General features: G+C 44.6%; 1 protein-coding gene across 2 annotated transcripts in view; it reads left to right on the top strand.

The window, feature by feature from the left end:
- ddx19a (DEAD-box helicase 19a) overlaps positions 1 to 16,825 on the top strand; it is a 90,873-nt gene that overhangs the window by 51,634 nt on the left and 22,414 nt on the right. The window lies entirely within an intron of this gene.

Genomic DNA, 16,825 nt, shown 5'->3' with positions numbered 1-16,825 from the left:
CTTGGTAGTGTGGAGGAACAGAGGGATCTTGGGGTCCATGTCCATGGTTCGCTCAAAGTTGCCACCCAAGTTGATAGGGTTGTTAAGAAGGCGTATGGTATGTTGGCTTTCATTAACGGGGATTGAGTGTAAGAGCCGCGAGGTTATGCTGCAGCTCTATAAAGCCCTGGTTCGACCACACTTGGAATATTGTGTTCAGTTCTGGTCGCCTCATTATAGGAAGGATGTGGAAGCTTTAGAGAGGGTGCAGAGGAGATTTACCAGGATGCTGCCTGGACTGGAGGGCATGTCTTACGAAGAAAGATTGAGGGAGCTAGGGCTTTTCTCATTGGAGCGAAGAAGGATGAGAGGTGACTTGATAGAGGGGTACAAGATGATGAGAGGCATAGATAGTGGATAGCCAGAGACTTTTTCCCAGGGCGGAAAGGGCTATCACCAGGGGGCATAATTTTAAGGTGATTGGAGGAAGGTTTTGGGGAGATGTCAGAGGTAGGTTCTTTACACAGAGAGTGGTGGGTGCGTGGAATGCGCTGCCAGCGGTGGTAGTAGAAGCAGATACATTAGGGACATTTAAGCGACTCTTGGATAGGTTCATGGATGATAGTAGAATGAAGGGTATGTAGGTAGTTTGATCTTAGAGTAGGTTAAAGGTTCGGCACAACATAGTGTGCCGAAGGGGCTGGGCTGTGCTGTACTGTTCTAAGTTCTAAGGCAGATGAGCTGTAAATACAGACACTTAGAAGTATGATGCATAGCTTTATTGAAAAAAAAACTTGAAGGGCAGGAATGATAGCTCACCACTGCTGGTTACAAAGTTTTCACGCAGGATTGAGAGGGGGATACAAAAGGAGGGGGGAGTCTCACTGGTTAAATAAAAATCACTGCTGTGAGGAAGGATGATATGCTAGAAGGATCATCAGATGAGGCCATATAGGTTGAACTGAGGACCAAAAAAAGGGGCAATCGCTGAGTATACTATAAACTTGCAAACAGTCAGAAGGGGATAGAAGAGCAAATATGTAGGCAACTTGCTGAGAAATGCAGAAACAATAGGCAGAAATCGGAGATTTCAATTGCCCTAATATTAAATGGGATAAAATCAGTGTAAAAGGTATAGAGGGCACAGAATTTTTAATGCATTCGAGAACTTTTTTAAGCCAGTACATAGCAAGTCAACACGAGAAGGGGCAATTCTGGATTTAGTTTTAGGAAATGTAGCTGGGTAGGTGGCACAGGTATCCAGTGGGAAAGTGTTTTGGTGGTAATTCCCTAATTATAATGACCCTAACTTTTAATTCCTCTCTGGCCACGGGGAAGGTGCCAGAGGACTGGAGAACAGCTAATGTGGTCCCACTATTTAAGAATGGTCTGTAGTTCCCAGGCTTATCTCTACAACCTGTGAGTCTCACATCAGTGGTAGGGAAACTATTGGAGAAAATTCTGAAGGAGAGACTCTATCACCACTTGGAGAGGCAAAATTTGATTAGGAATAGTCAGCATGGCTTTGTCAGAGGGAGGTCATGTCTAACTAATTTGATTGGATTTTGAGCATGTGACCGACCCGGGGGTGTAGATGAGGGTAGTGCAGTTGATGTAGTTTACATGGGTTTCAGCAAAGCCTTTGACAAGGTACCACATGGGAGACTTATCAAGAAAGCAAATGCACATGGGATACAAGGTAACTTGATAAGGTGGATTCAAAGTTGGCTTGGCTGTAGGAGACACCGAGTGATGACAGACGGCTGTTTTAGTGACTGGAAGCCAGTGTCCAGTGGCGTACCACAGGGATCTGTGCTGTGTTCCCTATTGTTTGTCATTTTATATAAACGACATAGATGACTGTGGGGGGTCGAATCAGTAAGTTCGCGGATGACACAAAGATTGGCCGAGTGGTTAACAGTGAGGTGGAGTGTCTTGAGTTACAGGAAGATGTAGACGGGATGGTCAAATGGGCAGAAAAGTGGCAGATGGAATTTAACGCTGAAAAGTGTGAGGTGATACACTTTGGAAGGAGTAATGCGACATGGAAGTATTCAATGAATGGCCTGACACTGGGAAGTTCCGAGGAACAAAGGGACCTTGGCGTATTTGTCCATAGATCTCTGAAGGCAGAAGGGCAGGTAATAGGGTGGTGAAAAAGGCATTTGGGACACTTGCCTTTATCAATCGAGGCATAGATTACAAAAGCAGGGAGGTCATGTTGGAGTTGTACAGAACTTTGGTAAGGTCACAGCTGGAGTACTGTGTGCAGTTCTGGTCGCCACATTATAGGAAGGATGTGATTGCACTGGAGGGGGTGCAGAGGCGATTCATCAGGATGTTGCCTGGGATGGAACATTTAAGCTATGAGGAGAGGTTGGATAGGCTTGGGTTGTTTGACTGAGGGGTGACCTAATCGAGGTGTACAAGATTATGAGGGGCATGGACAGGATGGATAGGGAGCAGCTGTTCCCCTTAGTTGAAGGGTTAGTTACGAGGGGTCACAAGTTTAAGGTGAGGGGCGGGAGGTTTAAGGGGGATTTGAGGAAAAACTTTTTTACCCAGAGGGTGGTGATGGTCTGGAATGCCCTGCCTGGGAGGGTGGTAGTCAGGTTGCCTCACATCCTTTAAAAAGTACCTGGATGAGCACTTGGCCCATAGCCTTGAATGTTATGATGTGCCAAGTGCTGGCAAATGGGATTAGGTAGACAGGTCAGGTGTTTTAATGCATCGGTGCAGACTCGATGGGCCTCTTCTGCACTGTATTATTCTGTGATTCTGTGATAATTCAGTTAGATTTAGTGTAGATATGGAAAAAGAAATTAGGAAAGCAAGTAGAGAGCATGCAACAACACCTGTACATTATTCAGATTTGGGCTGAGAAGTGGCAAGTGATATTTGTGCCACTTAAGTACTAGGCAATGACCACCTCCCTTGACATTCAATGTCATTACGATTGTTGAATCCCCCATCATCCTGAACTGGTGGGGGCTGTGGTCACCTTTGACCCGAAACTTAACTGGACCAGTCATAAAAAGTCTGTGGTTTCAGCAACAAGTCAGAGGATGGGAATTCCGCTGAGTAACTCGCTTCCTGACTTCCCCAGAGCCTCTCCGCCATCTACAAGGCACAAGTCGGGAGTGTAATGGAATACACTCCACTCACCTGGATGAGGGTAGCTCCAACAACACACTCCAGAAGCTCAACACCATCCAGGACAAAGCAGCCCTCTTGATTGGCACCCCTTCCACCACCTTTAACTTTCACTCCCTGCACCACGTGCACACATTAGCTGAAGTGTGTACCATCTACAGCATACACTCTGGCAACTCATCAAGGCTTCAGCAGCACCTCCAAAAGCCACTACTTATAGTGCCTAGAAGGGCAAGGGCAGCCGACGCATGGGAACACCACCTGCACGTTCCTCCAGACCACACACCATCCTGGCTTGAAAATATATCCCCTGTTCCTTTATCGTCACTTGGTCAAAATCCTGGAATTCCCTCAGCAGTTCAAGAAGGCAGCTCACTGCCACCTTCTCAAGGGCCATTAGGGATGGGCAATAAATGCTGGCCTTGCCAGCATCGCTCACATCCCATGGATGAATAAACTTTTTTTTAAAAATATTGACCGGTATTAACTGTCATAAGATAAACTGGACTAAAGTAATGTATGTGGTCAAATTTGGGAATGCTTTTTCAAATGCATCCCAAACTGCCTCTAAGATCACACTCTAGTCCAACAAGTGAAGCATTGGTTGATTTTAGTTCTGAGAAATGAAAGGGGAGAAATAACTATTGAGATTAGGACAACAAATGGAAAATATTAAGTACAACATGATTAAGTTGATGTGAAAATAGAAATAGATAAACAATCAAGGGTAAGGGTGCTGGACTGGTATGTGGGGTCATTGAAACAATCATTTAGTGCAGGTCAGTGAGATTAGCTTTGGATTGCTATGCGAAGAACTGACCGACATGATGAGCTGAATGGTTTTCTTCTATGTTGGAAACTCTTATGCTTCTCTTTCCTAACTGAGGCCAATGATGGAGTGCACTTTTGCTCTTGCAGCTGAGTGCTAACTCAACACAGTCCAAGCATCAAACTTCAGACCTTCCTGGCCTGTATAGCTCAGTTACTTGCTGGATACATTTTAATCTTATTGTCATATGTACTTTACTCATGCATCACCAGGACTCCTCAAATAGCAGGAAATTTAATTTTAATGTGCATGTTGAGAGGGTGCAGCAGAAGATGGGTAACCACAGAGGGGAAATGTTAGTGTTGTAGTGAGATTTTCTGCTGTGTTTGGAGAGTTTTCTTTGGGCAGAAACTCGGGGACAGGTGCATTCTTATATTTGAGTCCCCTTATAAACGAGTGTATATGGTGATATGAACTGAATTTGATAGTCCATGACCTAAGTTGTGAAAAGTGCTAGACTACTTCATTAACTCAATCGCTCCCGTCAAGCAAAGGGCTCAATTTCATAAATATAGCAAGCGTAAAAGTGTTCGGTCTTTGCTCTATTATATATAAGCCAGGGAAGTGCGATGGCTTCCAAATTAGCTTCAGGACTGAACTCTAAGAATATTTATCTTGCCAGTTTAGTTTAGGTTAAACATAATACAGTTTCCTACTCCGTTTCATGAACAAAATGGTCACATTTTCTGCACTCCAATGTTCAGTAGAGGTATTGTCACTGGACGAGTAACCTAGAGACCCAGAGTATTTCTCTGGACACATGGGTTCGAATCTTACCTCAGCAGAAGGTGGGATTTGAATTCAGTTAATAAATCTGGAATTAAAAGCTTGTCTAATAGCCATGAAACCATTGTCGATTGTAGTAAAAACCCATCTGGTTCACTAATGTCCTTTTTAGGAAAGGAAATCTGCTGTCCTTACCGGCTCTGGTGTATATGTAACTCCAGACCCACAGCAATGTGGTTGACTCTTACATGCCCTCTGAAATGGCCTAACAAAGCCACTCAGTAGTATCTAACCATTACAAAGTCAATAAAAAGCAATGAAACCGGACGGAACACCCGGCATCGACCTAGGCACCAGAAACGACAATGGCAAACCCAGCCCTGTCAACCCTGCAAAGTCGTCCTTACACAAAGCTGTGGGCTTGCGCCAAAGTTGGGAGAGCTGTCACACAGACTAGTCAAGCAACAGCCTGACAGTCATACTCACGGAATCATACCTTACAATGTCCCAGACACTACCATCACTATCCCTGGGTATGTCCTGTCCCAACGGCAGGACAGACCCAGCAGAGGTGACTGCACAGTGGTATATAGTAGGGAGGGAGTTGCCCTGGGAGTCCTCAACATGGACTCCAGACCCTATGAAATCTCATGGCATCAGGTCAATCATAGGCAAGGAAACCTCCTGCTGATTACCACCTACTGCCCTCCCTCAGCTGATGAGTCAGTACTCCTCCATGTTGAACAGCACTTGGAGGAAGCACTGAGGGTGGCAAGGGCACAGAATGTAATCTGGGTGGGAGTGTCCATCACAGAGTGGCTTGGCAGCACCAGTGCTGGCCGAGTCCTAAAGGACATAGCTGCTAGACTGGTTCTGCGGCAGGTGATGAGGGAACCAACTAGAGGGAAAAACGTACTTGACCTCGTCCTCCCCAATCTGCCTGCTGCAGATGCATCTGTCCATAACCGTATTGGTAGGAGTGACCACTGCACAGTCCTTGTGGAGACGAAGTCCTGCCTTCACATTGAGGATACCGTCCATCGTTTTGTGTGGCACTATCACTGCTAAATGGGATAGATTTCGAAGAGATCTAGCAATGCAAAACTGGGCATCTATGAGGCTCTGTGGGCCATCAGAAGCAGCAGAATTGTACTCCACCACAATCTATAACCTCATGGCCCCACTCTACCATTACCGTTAAGCCAGGAGACTAATCCTGATTCAGTGAAGAGCACAGGAGGGCACTCCAGGAGCAGCACCAGGCATACCTCAAAATGAGTTGTCAACCTGGTGAAGCTACAACGCAGGACTACTTGCGTACCAAACAGTGTAAGGAGCATGCGATAGACAGAGCTGAACGAACCCATAACCCAGGGATTAGATCTAAGCTCTGCAGTCCTGCCACATCCGGTCGTGAACGGTGGTGGACAATTAAACAACTAACTGGAGGAGGAAGGCAGAAGCATTTGCAACAATCTTCAGCCAGAAGTGCTGAGTTGTTCCATCTCGGCGGCCTCCTGAAGTCCCCAGCATCACAGATCCCAGACTTGAGCCAATTCGATTCACTCCGCGTGATATCAAGAAACAACTGAAGGCACTGCATACTCAAGTCTATGGGCCCTGACAATATTCCGGCAATAGTACTGAAGACCTGTGCTCCAGAACTTGCCGCGCCCCTAGCCAAGCTGTTCCAGTTAATGGTCTGCAGAAGAAACCCGACCAAGCCCAAATGCCAGACCCAGAAGTGCAACTTGACCCGACCCAACCGGAACCCAACAAATGTCTGGTCCCTTTGGGGGTCGGGTAGCAGGCCTATACATCAGTACATGAGTAAAGGCCTGCTACCCCAACCCGAACCCGCACTTCCAGGTCCAGCATTCGGGCTCAGTCGGGTTTCCTTTGCAGACCTTTTAGTTCCAGTACAGCTACAACACTGGCATCTACCCGGCAATGTGCAAAATTGCCCAAGTATGTCCTGTAGATAAAAAGCCGGCCAATTACCGGCCCATCAGTCTACTCTCAATCATCAGTAAAGTGTTGGAAGGTGTCATCAACAGTGCATCAAGCAGCATTTACTTAGCAATAACCTGCTCAGTGATGTTCAGTTTGGGTTCTGCCAGGGCCACTCCGTTCCTGACCTCATTACAGCCTTAGTTCAAACATGGAGAAAAGAGCTGAATTCAGGCGGTGAGGTGAGCGTGACCGCCGTTGACATCAAGGCAGCATATGACCAAGTATGGCACCAAGGAGCCTGAGCAAAACTCAAGTCCGTGGGAATCGGGGGAAAACTCTCTGCTGGTTGGAGTCATACCTAACGCAAAGGAAGATGGTTGTAGGTTTTGGAGGTCAGTCGTCTCCACTCCCAGGGCATCACTGCAGGAGTTCCTCAGGGTAGTGTCCTCGGCCCAACCATCTTCAGCTACTTCATCAATGACCTTCCTTCTAGCATACGCTCAGAAGTGGGGATGTTCGCTGATTGCACAATGTTCGCCATTTGCGACTCCTCAGATACTGAAGCAGCCCATGTAGAAATGCAGCAAGACCTGGACAATATCTAGGCTTGGGCTGATAAGTGGCAAGTAACATTCGTGCCACACAAGTGCCAGGCAATGACCATCTCCAACAAGAGAGAAACTAACCATCTCCCCTTGACATTCAATGGCATTACCATCGCTGAATCCCCCCACGATCAACATCCTAGGGGCTACCATTGACCAGAAACTGAACTGGAGTAGCCATATAAATACCGTGGCTACAAGAACAGGTCAGAGGCTAGGAATCTTGTAGCAAGTAACTCACCACCCGACTCCCCAAAGGTTGTCCACCATCTACCAGGCACAAGTCAGGAGTGTGATGGAATACTCTGCACTTGCCTGGATGGATGCAGCTCCAACAACACTCGAAGCTCAACACCATCCAGGACAAAGCAGCCTGCTTGATTGGCACCCCATCTACAAGATGCAATGCACCAAGGCACCTTAGACAGCAAACCCGTGATCTCTACCAGCTAGAAGGACAAGGGCAGCAAATGCATGGGACCACCACCACCTGCAAGTTCCTCTCCGAGTCACACACCATCCTGACTTGGAAATATATTGCCGTTCCTTCGCTGTCGCTGGGTCAAAATCCTGGAACTCCCTTCCTAACAGCACTGTGGATGTACCTACCTCACATGGACTGCAGCGGTTCAAGAAGGCAGCTCACCACCTTCTCAAGGGCAACTAGCAATGGGCAATAAATGCTGGCCTAGCCAGTGACGCCCACATCCCATGAATGAATTAAAGTATTTTCAATCTATTATAAAAATGTAACTGAGGTAACTGGATAGTGCAAGTGGAATACTTTCCTTATGACCTGAGTTCCAGGGTTTGCTTTCACTCAGATTTACCTGCTTTAGTTGGGTGAGTTTTATCATTGATGCTGAGAGTCCAGCACGGAAGCATGGCCTTTCGTTTGGTGAGGGTGAAGTGCTACAGCAATCATGACTGGCTTGAATTGGGCTTCCTGCCAGCTGATTTTAGAGAAGCATTGAGGAAAGATTGTTGGAAACTTGCAGCCTAAATCATTCTGCCCTCTGTTGGAGAAAAGTGTACAATGGTCAGTGTCTTGCAGCAAAACTACCAGCAAAAATGTCTATGCACAAGACAAATTAAATGTAGCATTCTTTTTACCTCTTACATTTTTATAAATGTTGTAAAATTAGGTTTAAAGGTTTTTTTTTACATGTAAGGAATTATGGCATCCTCTTAGAATTTGAGTGGCCTACACATTTGGTTTTAATACAAAATGTGTTAAAGACTTCGATTATTTAAATAATGTTATGAATACCTGATTAGTTGCAGTACTCCCACACACCGATGCACCATACAGTTTTCTCTTTTAAGTTTGTTATATACCTGATCGGAAACAAGTAAAATATGGAAAAGAGGAATCGTGCTACAGCTCATTATCAATAAGGTTTGGGACTTGCTCATGGTGCCACACGCATTTGACAAAAGGGGGAAGGTGGGCTCTTGTCTGACCAATGCACACTCACTTCGCGCTATGTTTATGCATCTCCTTAGCACCTGTATATGACATTGGCAGAGACTCAGAAGTCCACAGACTGACCACATTGCTGGTGGAATATGGTGCTTTGGTGCGAGGAGACCTTAAGAGAAAGCGAGAGGAAACTGATATATTAGTAGACTTCAGCAAAAGCATTACAAAGCTACATCTGAGGTGCACTAACCTTGAAGTACTTAAATGCTGACTATCTTATAAATTTAAGGTTATTAAACAATTTTTAAATTATCCTTTTGTGTGATTCTTAGTGTAGTAAACCTCCATTCAAATTTAGTCGGAACTGAAATCCTCTTGAATGGTATAGAATCATAGAATAGCTACAGCAGAAAAGGAGGCCTCTGGAACTACTGCCGTATCTAAGCAGAATTGGGGGATTGTGGCCAGTACCTCTGCAATTTCTAGTATTAGTAGACAGTAGATAAACTAGCAGACCTGGCAAGTTTAAGTTTGCCGCTGCACAATCCAGCCATTTAAAAAAAAAAATTGCAGCAGTTATTGAACAAGTGCACTATATTTGAAATGCAATGGTGTAGTTACGTCAGACAGTTTTAATTGCTGCAGCTATTTATTTTTCACACCCCTGGCTTTGATATGTTTTTTATTTAGGGTGGGTACATTAATGTGTGTGGCCACTGTTTTAATGTCTTGCCTTGTGATATTGTACAATCCTGGAGTAAAACTTTTCTTCCTATAGTTAATAAATAACTTGCATTTGATTTTTATGGCTCCAGATGTTCCAAAGTGCTTTACAGTGAAGTACTTTTGAAGTGTGGTCACTGTTGTAATGTTGGGGAGACTGACCAGCTAATTTGCACACAGCAGGGTCCCACAAACAGCATTGAGATAAATGATCAGATAATCTTTGTCAACTGCCTGTTATCCAAGAGGATTTCAGATCTGACTAAATATGTGTGGAGACACAAATGTTGGCCAGGACACTGGGAGAACTCAGCCCACTCTACAGAGTGCCATGGGATCTTTTTTGTCCACCTGCATTCAGTTTAACATTTACCTGAAAGACCGTATCCCCAGCAATACTGCATTGAAGTCTCAGCCTAGATTATGCATTGTGCCATGAAAGTGGGTTTTTTCCCCGTTTTTATTTTAAACTAAGGGGGTCTATGTGCCTTTAAGACTAAGAGCAGTTTTAATCTCTGGGAATATTATGGGAGCTACAGGCCTCTTACAATATGGCATGTGACCTCTCACTCTTGCTTAGTATCAGTTTGACTGTGTAAAGACTGCTTCGAACCAGTTTGATCTGGCAGACCAGCAAAAGCGTGCTCTCCTTGAAGAAAGGATTTTGTGTGTTTCAGCAGAAAGTCTACATTGGCCTACAGGCTGTGTTTCGCCTAAAGAGGAAAAGACCCCTGGAAAGGAATCTTTTCATTATTGGAGGTAGCAACTTCCTTTTTCTTCCAGTCTCTAAGCAGTCTCTGTCTCAGGAGTGACTTTCTGTTGCATTGTGTTTTTCTGGAAATTCTCAGTAAAGTTTCTACTGATGGACTGCTAATTCAAAATCTAAATAGACCTGTTATATTCCTGTTGAAAGATCTCTGTGATGCCTACTGCAGCCAAAGTGCTGTGAACGCCTATCCATTACAGACTGTTCATCACACTCTCCTAGAGACTTCGAGTGGCAGCTGACTATTTGACTCTGGGACACTTCACCGAACCGGGAACGTAACCCACCAAGACTTACAACCCAGTTGTTTTATTATTCCAAAGGAGCAGCTCTAATTTAAAACATCATTTTAAAAACGGTTAACAGTTGGTTTTTGAATGTATGTGCGTGTACATGAGGATTAGGAGGAATAAGCAGTTATCAAGTCTTTTCAGATATAGATATCTCAGTATTGTTTAAGATTTAGTTTATTAATGGTTAATTTGTTGTTTTAAAGATACCTGGTTTGGTGTGTTTTATTCTGGGGTTAATGGTGTTTAATTTGGCTAATTTCCAGTAGTTGGGAAGCTTTAATAATATGCTGTGACCTGTGGAGTAATGGGACTGAATTGACTATGCATTACTCCCGCCTCGGTCCTAACAATTGAAGTCTCTTGAGTGGGGCCTGAACCCAGGATATTCTAATTCAGAGGCAAGAGTGCTACCACTGAGGCCAGGCTGACACTACTTGAATTGTGTGTAATTGTAAGCATATTAAAAGCAATAGTATGCAATTTATTAACTGAGAAAATTGAAACTATTATATACATTGCATTCTGTCAGCTACTCCGTATCTATCAGCCAAACATAAATAATGTCGACCAGCTGATACTTTTGCAGAATCAGCTCGTGTTTATCCAGGCAAATGTGGAAAGTTTTTGTATATTCTAAACTTCTGTAATTTTAGCAAATAAATTGCAAACATTAACCAAGAAATAATGTAACTTTCCTAGTGCAAGGGCTTTGCAGTACTCCAGGCATTTCCCTGGCAGAGATTTACTAAATCATCAAAGACCAGATCAAATCTGGGATTTTCTTGGCTCTGCCATTCAATAAGATCATGGCTGATTTGTTTGTCTCAAAATACACACTCCCATCTACCCCCGATAACGTTTGATTGCCTTGCCTAACAAGAATCTAGCTACCTCTGCCTTAAAAATATTCAATGACCCCCACCTTTACCTTCTAAAGCAGTGTGGTCCATAGTCTCTCATTCCTCAGAAAAAATTTCTCCTCATGTCTGACCTAAAGGGGCGACCCTGAATTTTAAAACAGTTCCCCCTAGTTCTGGATTCACCCACAAGAGGAAACATCCTTTCCACATCTGCCTTGTCACGAACACTCAGGATCTTATAAACTTCAATCAAGTCTCCCCTCACTCTTCTAAATTACAGTGAAAACAAGCCCAGTTTGTCCAACCTTTCCTTTATAAGAGAACTTGCTCATTCCAGGTATCAATCTAGTAAACATCCTCTGAACTGCCTCCAATGCATTTACATCCTTCCTTAAATAAGGAGACCAAAACTGCACATTATTCGAGATGTGGTCTCACCAATGCCCTGTAAAACTGAAGCATAACATCCTTACTTTTATTTTCAATTCCTCTCTTTAATAAGGGATAGCATTCCATTTGCCACCTTTATTACTTGCTGTACCTGCATACTAACTTTTTGTGACTCATACAATAGAACGCCGCGGAATTCTGTGGTTCTCCATTTAAGTAATGCTCTGCTTTTTTTTTATTATTCCTGCCGAAGTAAACCATCACATTTTCGCACATTATACTCCATCTGCCAGATTTGTGCCCACTCACTCAACCAATCTATATCTGTCTGCAACCTCCTTATGTTCTCTTCGCAGAATACTTTCCTACCTATCTTTGTGTCATCTGCAAATTTAGCTACCGTGCCATCGCTCCCCTCATCTAAGTAATTGATATAAATTGTAAAAAGTTGAGGCCCCAGCACAGACCCCTGCGGGACTCCTCTCCTCACATCCTGCCAATCAGAAAAGGACCCATTTATGCATACATTGTTTTCTGCCAGCCAGCCAATCTTCTGTCCACGCTAATGTGTTACGCCCTGCCCCATGAGCTCCTCCTTTGTTCAATTACCTTTTTATGCGGCACCTTGTCAGCGGGCTCCCCTTTATCCACAGCACGTTACTCCTTCAAAGAACTCCAATAAATTGGTTAAACATGATTTCCATTTCACAAAACCATGCAAACGATTCCCGATTTACGTTGAATTTTTTCAAGTGCCCAGCTACAACCACCTTAATCAATTCTAACACCTTCCCCACGACAGGCATCAAGCTAACTGGCCTATAGTTACCAGTTTTCTGCCTCCCACCCCCCCCTCCCCTGCCCCCCCTCCCTCCACTTGAATAGAGGGATTATATTTGCTACTTTCCGGTCTGATTGGAACCTTTCCAGAATCTTGCAATTTTGAAAAATTAACACCAACACATCTACTACATTAGCTACCTCTTTTAAAACCCTAGGATGAAGCCATCAGGACCCAGGGACTTGTCAGCCCACGGCTCCCATCAGTTTGCTCAGTACCACTTCCCTGGTGGTTATAATTTCAACAATTCCTCTCTTCCTTCCACTTCCTGATTTACAACTATTACTGGAATGTTTTTTTATATCCTCTGTAGTGAAGACAGAAGCAAAATATTTGTTCATTTCCTTATTATCTACTATTAACTCCCCATTCTCATTCTCTAGAGGACCAGTACTCACTTTACTTACTCTGAGCTAATTTCTCAAGACTTTCCTGCTAATACCAAGTTTTGCTAAATGTGGCACTTCTTGAAGTCTGGGCTTTAGCACCAATGCCCCAGTTCTCTTACTAGCTCGCTGCTAGTGACACTCCATGCAGCAGAGCTTGGTGAGATAAGCCCTGCTGTGTTTATTCACTGAATACTGTTGGAAGAGACAGTAATGTTTTTACAAATTGTAACTTTAATCTGGAAAGGGTGACCTTATTTAGGATCCCTAGGCATATTGTCGAAATTCCCAGTGGTAGGCAGTTATAATAATGGATTAACTCATTTAAATTATTTTTGGATCTTATTCCAGTATATTTAGATGTTTTATCTGCATTTCATATTTTACCTTTTAGACTACTAAACATCTGTCCAGTAATTGTATTGATATAGTCTCCTCCACTGCTTATTTTTGGGACTAATCAATGATGAGCAGAAATAATCTTCTCCCCCTTTCACTCATGCTCCAGTACCCCTCTGAAGTGGGATGTATGAACTTAAGCATTGATAGTGTTGGTGTATTATTTCAACATGGAAGCCATCACAATGTACCCCAAAAAGTCCACATGTGCATATTACCATTAAAGTTTAGTGGCTAGTGATCAAGAGCAGGAATTTGTATCATTTCCCTACTGATTAATCTGTAGCTTCCACGGTAGTGGAATCTCCCTGCTCAGCATAGTGGGGAAAGTCTTTGCTCGAGTCGCCCTGAACAGGCTTCAGAAGCTGGCCGAGCGCGTCTACCCTGAGGCACAGTGTGGCTTTCGTGCAGAGAGATCGACCGTTGACATGCTGTTCTCCCTTCGTCAGATACAGGAGAAATGCCGTGAATAACAGATGCCCCTCTACATTGCTTTCATTGATCTCACCAAAGCCTTTGACCGCGTCAGCAGACGTGGTCTCTTCAGACTACTAGAAAAGATCGGATGCCCACCAAAGCTACTAAGTATCATCACCTCATTCCATGACAATATGAAAGGCACAATTCAACATGGTGGCTCCTCATCAGAGCCCTTTCCTATCCTGAGTGGTGTGAAACAGGGCTGTGTTCTCGCACCCACTCTTTTTGGGATTTTCTTCTCCCTGCTGCTTTCACATGCGTTCAAGTCTTCAGAAGAAGGAATTTTCCTCCACACAAGATCAGGGGGCAGGTTGTTCAACCTTGCCCGTCTAAGAGCGAAGTCCAAAGTACGGAAAGTCCTCATCAGGGAACTGCTCTTTGCTGACGATGCTGCTTTAACATCTCACACTGAAGAGTGTCTGCAGAGTCTCATCGACAGGTTTGCGGCTGCCTGCAATGAATTTGGCCTAACCATCAACCTCAAGAAAACGGACATCATGGGGCAGGACGTCAGAAATGCTCCATCCATCAATATTGGCGACCACGCTCTGGAAGTGGTTCAAGAGTTCACCTAGCTAGGCTCAACTATCACCAGTAACCTGTCTCTAGATGCAGAAATCAACAAGCGCATGGGAAAGGCTTCCACTGCTATGTCCAGACTGGCCAAGAGAGTGTGGGAAAATGGCGCACTGACACGGAACACAAAAGTCCGAGTGTGTCAGGCCTGTGTCCTCAGTATCTTGCTCTATGGCAGCGAGGCCTGGACAACGTATGTCAGCCAAGAGCGACGTCTCAATTCATTCCATCTTCGCTGCCTCCGGAGAATACTTGGCATCAGGTGGCAGGACCGTATCTCCAACACAGAAGTCCTCGAGGCGGCCAACATCCCCAGCTTGTACACACTACTGAGTCAGCGGCGCTTGAGATGGCTTGGCCATGTGAGCCGCATGGAAGATGGCAGGATCCCCAAAGACACATTGTACAGCGAGCTCGCCACTGGTATCAGACCCACCGGCCGTCCATGTCTCCGCTATAAAGACGTCTGCAAACGCGACATGAAATCGTGTGACATTGATCACAAGTCGTGGGAGTCAGTTGCCAGCATTCGCCAGAGCTGGCGGGCAGCCGTAAAGACAGGGCTAAATTGTGGCGAGTCGAAGAGACTTAGTAGTTGGCAGGAAAAAAGACAGAGGCGCAAGGGGAGAGCCAACTGTGCAACAGCCCCGACAAACAAATTTCTCTGCAACACCTGTGGAAGAGCCTGTCACTCCAGAATTGGCCTTTATAGCCACTCCAGGCGCTGCTTCACAAACTACTGACCACCTCCAGGCGCGTATCCATTGTCTCTCGAGATAAGGAGGCCCAAAAGAAGAACAGTAATCCCATATTCCCTACCACCTACCTACACTGGGGGCAATTTACAACAACCAATTTACCTATCACCTGCAAGTCTTTAGATGTGGGAGGAAACCGGAGCATCCGGCGAAAACCCACGCGGTCACAGGGAGAACTTGCAAACTCCGCACAGGCAGTACCCAGAACTGAACCCGGGTCCCTGGAGATGTGAGGCTGCGGTGCTTAACACTCTGCCACTGTGCCGCCCATTGTAGCTGGGCACTTCGAAAAAAGGAAGGTAATCGGGGATAGTCAGCATGATTTTGTGAAAGGGAAATTATGTTTAACCAATTTGTTGGAGTTCTTTGAAGGAATGACGTGCTGTGGATAAAGGGGAGCCTGTTGATGTACAATACTTGATTTCCAGAAGACATTTGACAAGGTGCCACATAAAAGATTATTGTGCAAAGTAGGAACTCAGGGTGTAGGTGGTAACATTAGCATGGATAGCATAGCTGGCAGAAAATCGAGTGTACGAATAAATGGGTCCTTTTTCTGATTGGCAGGATGTGATGAATGGAATCCCGCAGGGGTCTGTGCTGGAGTCTCAACTTTTTACAATTTATATTAATGACTTGGCTGAGGGAAGCGATGGCATTGTAGCTAAATTTGCAGATGAGACAAAGATAGAAAGGAAAGTATGTTGTGAAGAGGACGTAAGGAGGTTGCAGACCGATTATAGATAGGTTGAGTGAGTGGGCAAAAATCTGGCAGATGGAGTATAATGTGGGAAAATGTGAAGTTCACTTTGGCAGGAAGAACAAAAAAAAAAGCAGAGTATTACTTAAACGGAGAACAACTGTAGAATTCCGTGGTGCCGAGGGATCTAGGTGTTTTAGTGCAGGTGTCACAAAAAGTCAGTATGCAGGTACAGCAAGTAATAAAGAAGGCTAATGGAATGCTATCCTTTATTACGAGAGGAATTGAAAATAAAAGTAAGGATGTTATGCTTCAGTTATACAGGGCATTGCTAAGACCACATCTCGAATACTGTGTGCAGTTTGGGTCTCCTTATATAAGGAAGGATGTAAATTTGTTGGAGCCGGTTCAGAGGAGGTTTACTAGATTGATATAAAAACAAGAAATGCTGGAACCACTCAGCAGGTCTGGCAGCATCTGTGGAAAGAGAAGCAGAGTTGACGTTTCGGGTCAGTGACCCTTCATCGGAACTGACAAATATTAGAAAAGTCACAGGTTATAAGCAAGTGAGGTGGGGGTGGGGCAAGAGATAACAAAGGAGATCTAGATTGGGCCAGGCCACATAGCTGACCAAAAGGTCACCTGCTGAGTGGTTCCAGCATTTCTTGTTTTTATTTCAGATTTCCAGCATCTGCAGTATTTTGCTTTTACTAGATACCTGGAGTGAGTGGGTTGTCTTGGGAAAGGTTGGACAGACTGGCCTTGTTTTCACTGTAGTTTAGAAGAGTGAGGGGAGACTTGATTGAAGTTTGTAAGATCCTGAATGGTCTTGACCAGGTGGATTTGGAAAGGATGTTTCCTATTGTGGGTGAGTCCAGAACTAGGGGGCACTCTTTTAAAATTAGGCGACGCACTTTTAGGACATGTGTGAAATTTTGTCTCTAGGGTTGTGAGACTTTGGAACTCTCTACCTCAGAAGGTGGTG

Source organism: Heterodontus francisci, chromosome 37 (assembly GCF_036365525.1).
Source record: "Heterodontus francisci isolate sHetFra1 chromosome 37, sHetFra1.hap1, whole genome shotgun sequence".
Lineage (NCBI taxonomy): Eukaryota > Metazoa > Chordata > Chondrichthyes > Heterodontiformes > Heterodontidae > Heterodontus > Heterodontus francisci.
This window is presented reverse-complemented; position numbering and strand designations above follow the sequence as displayed.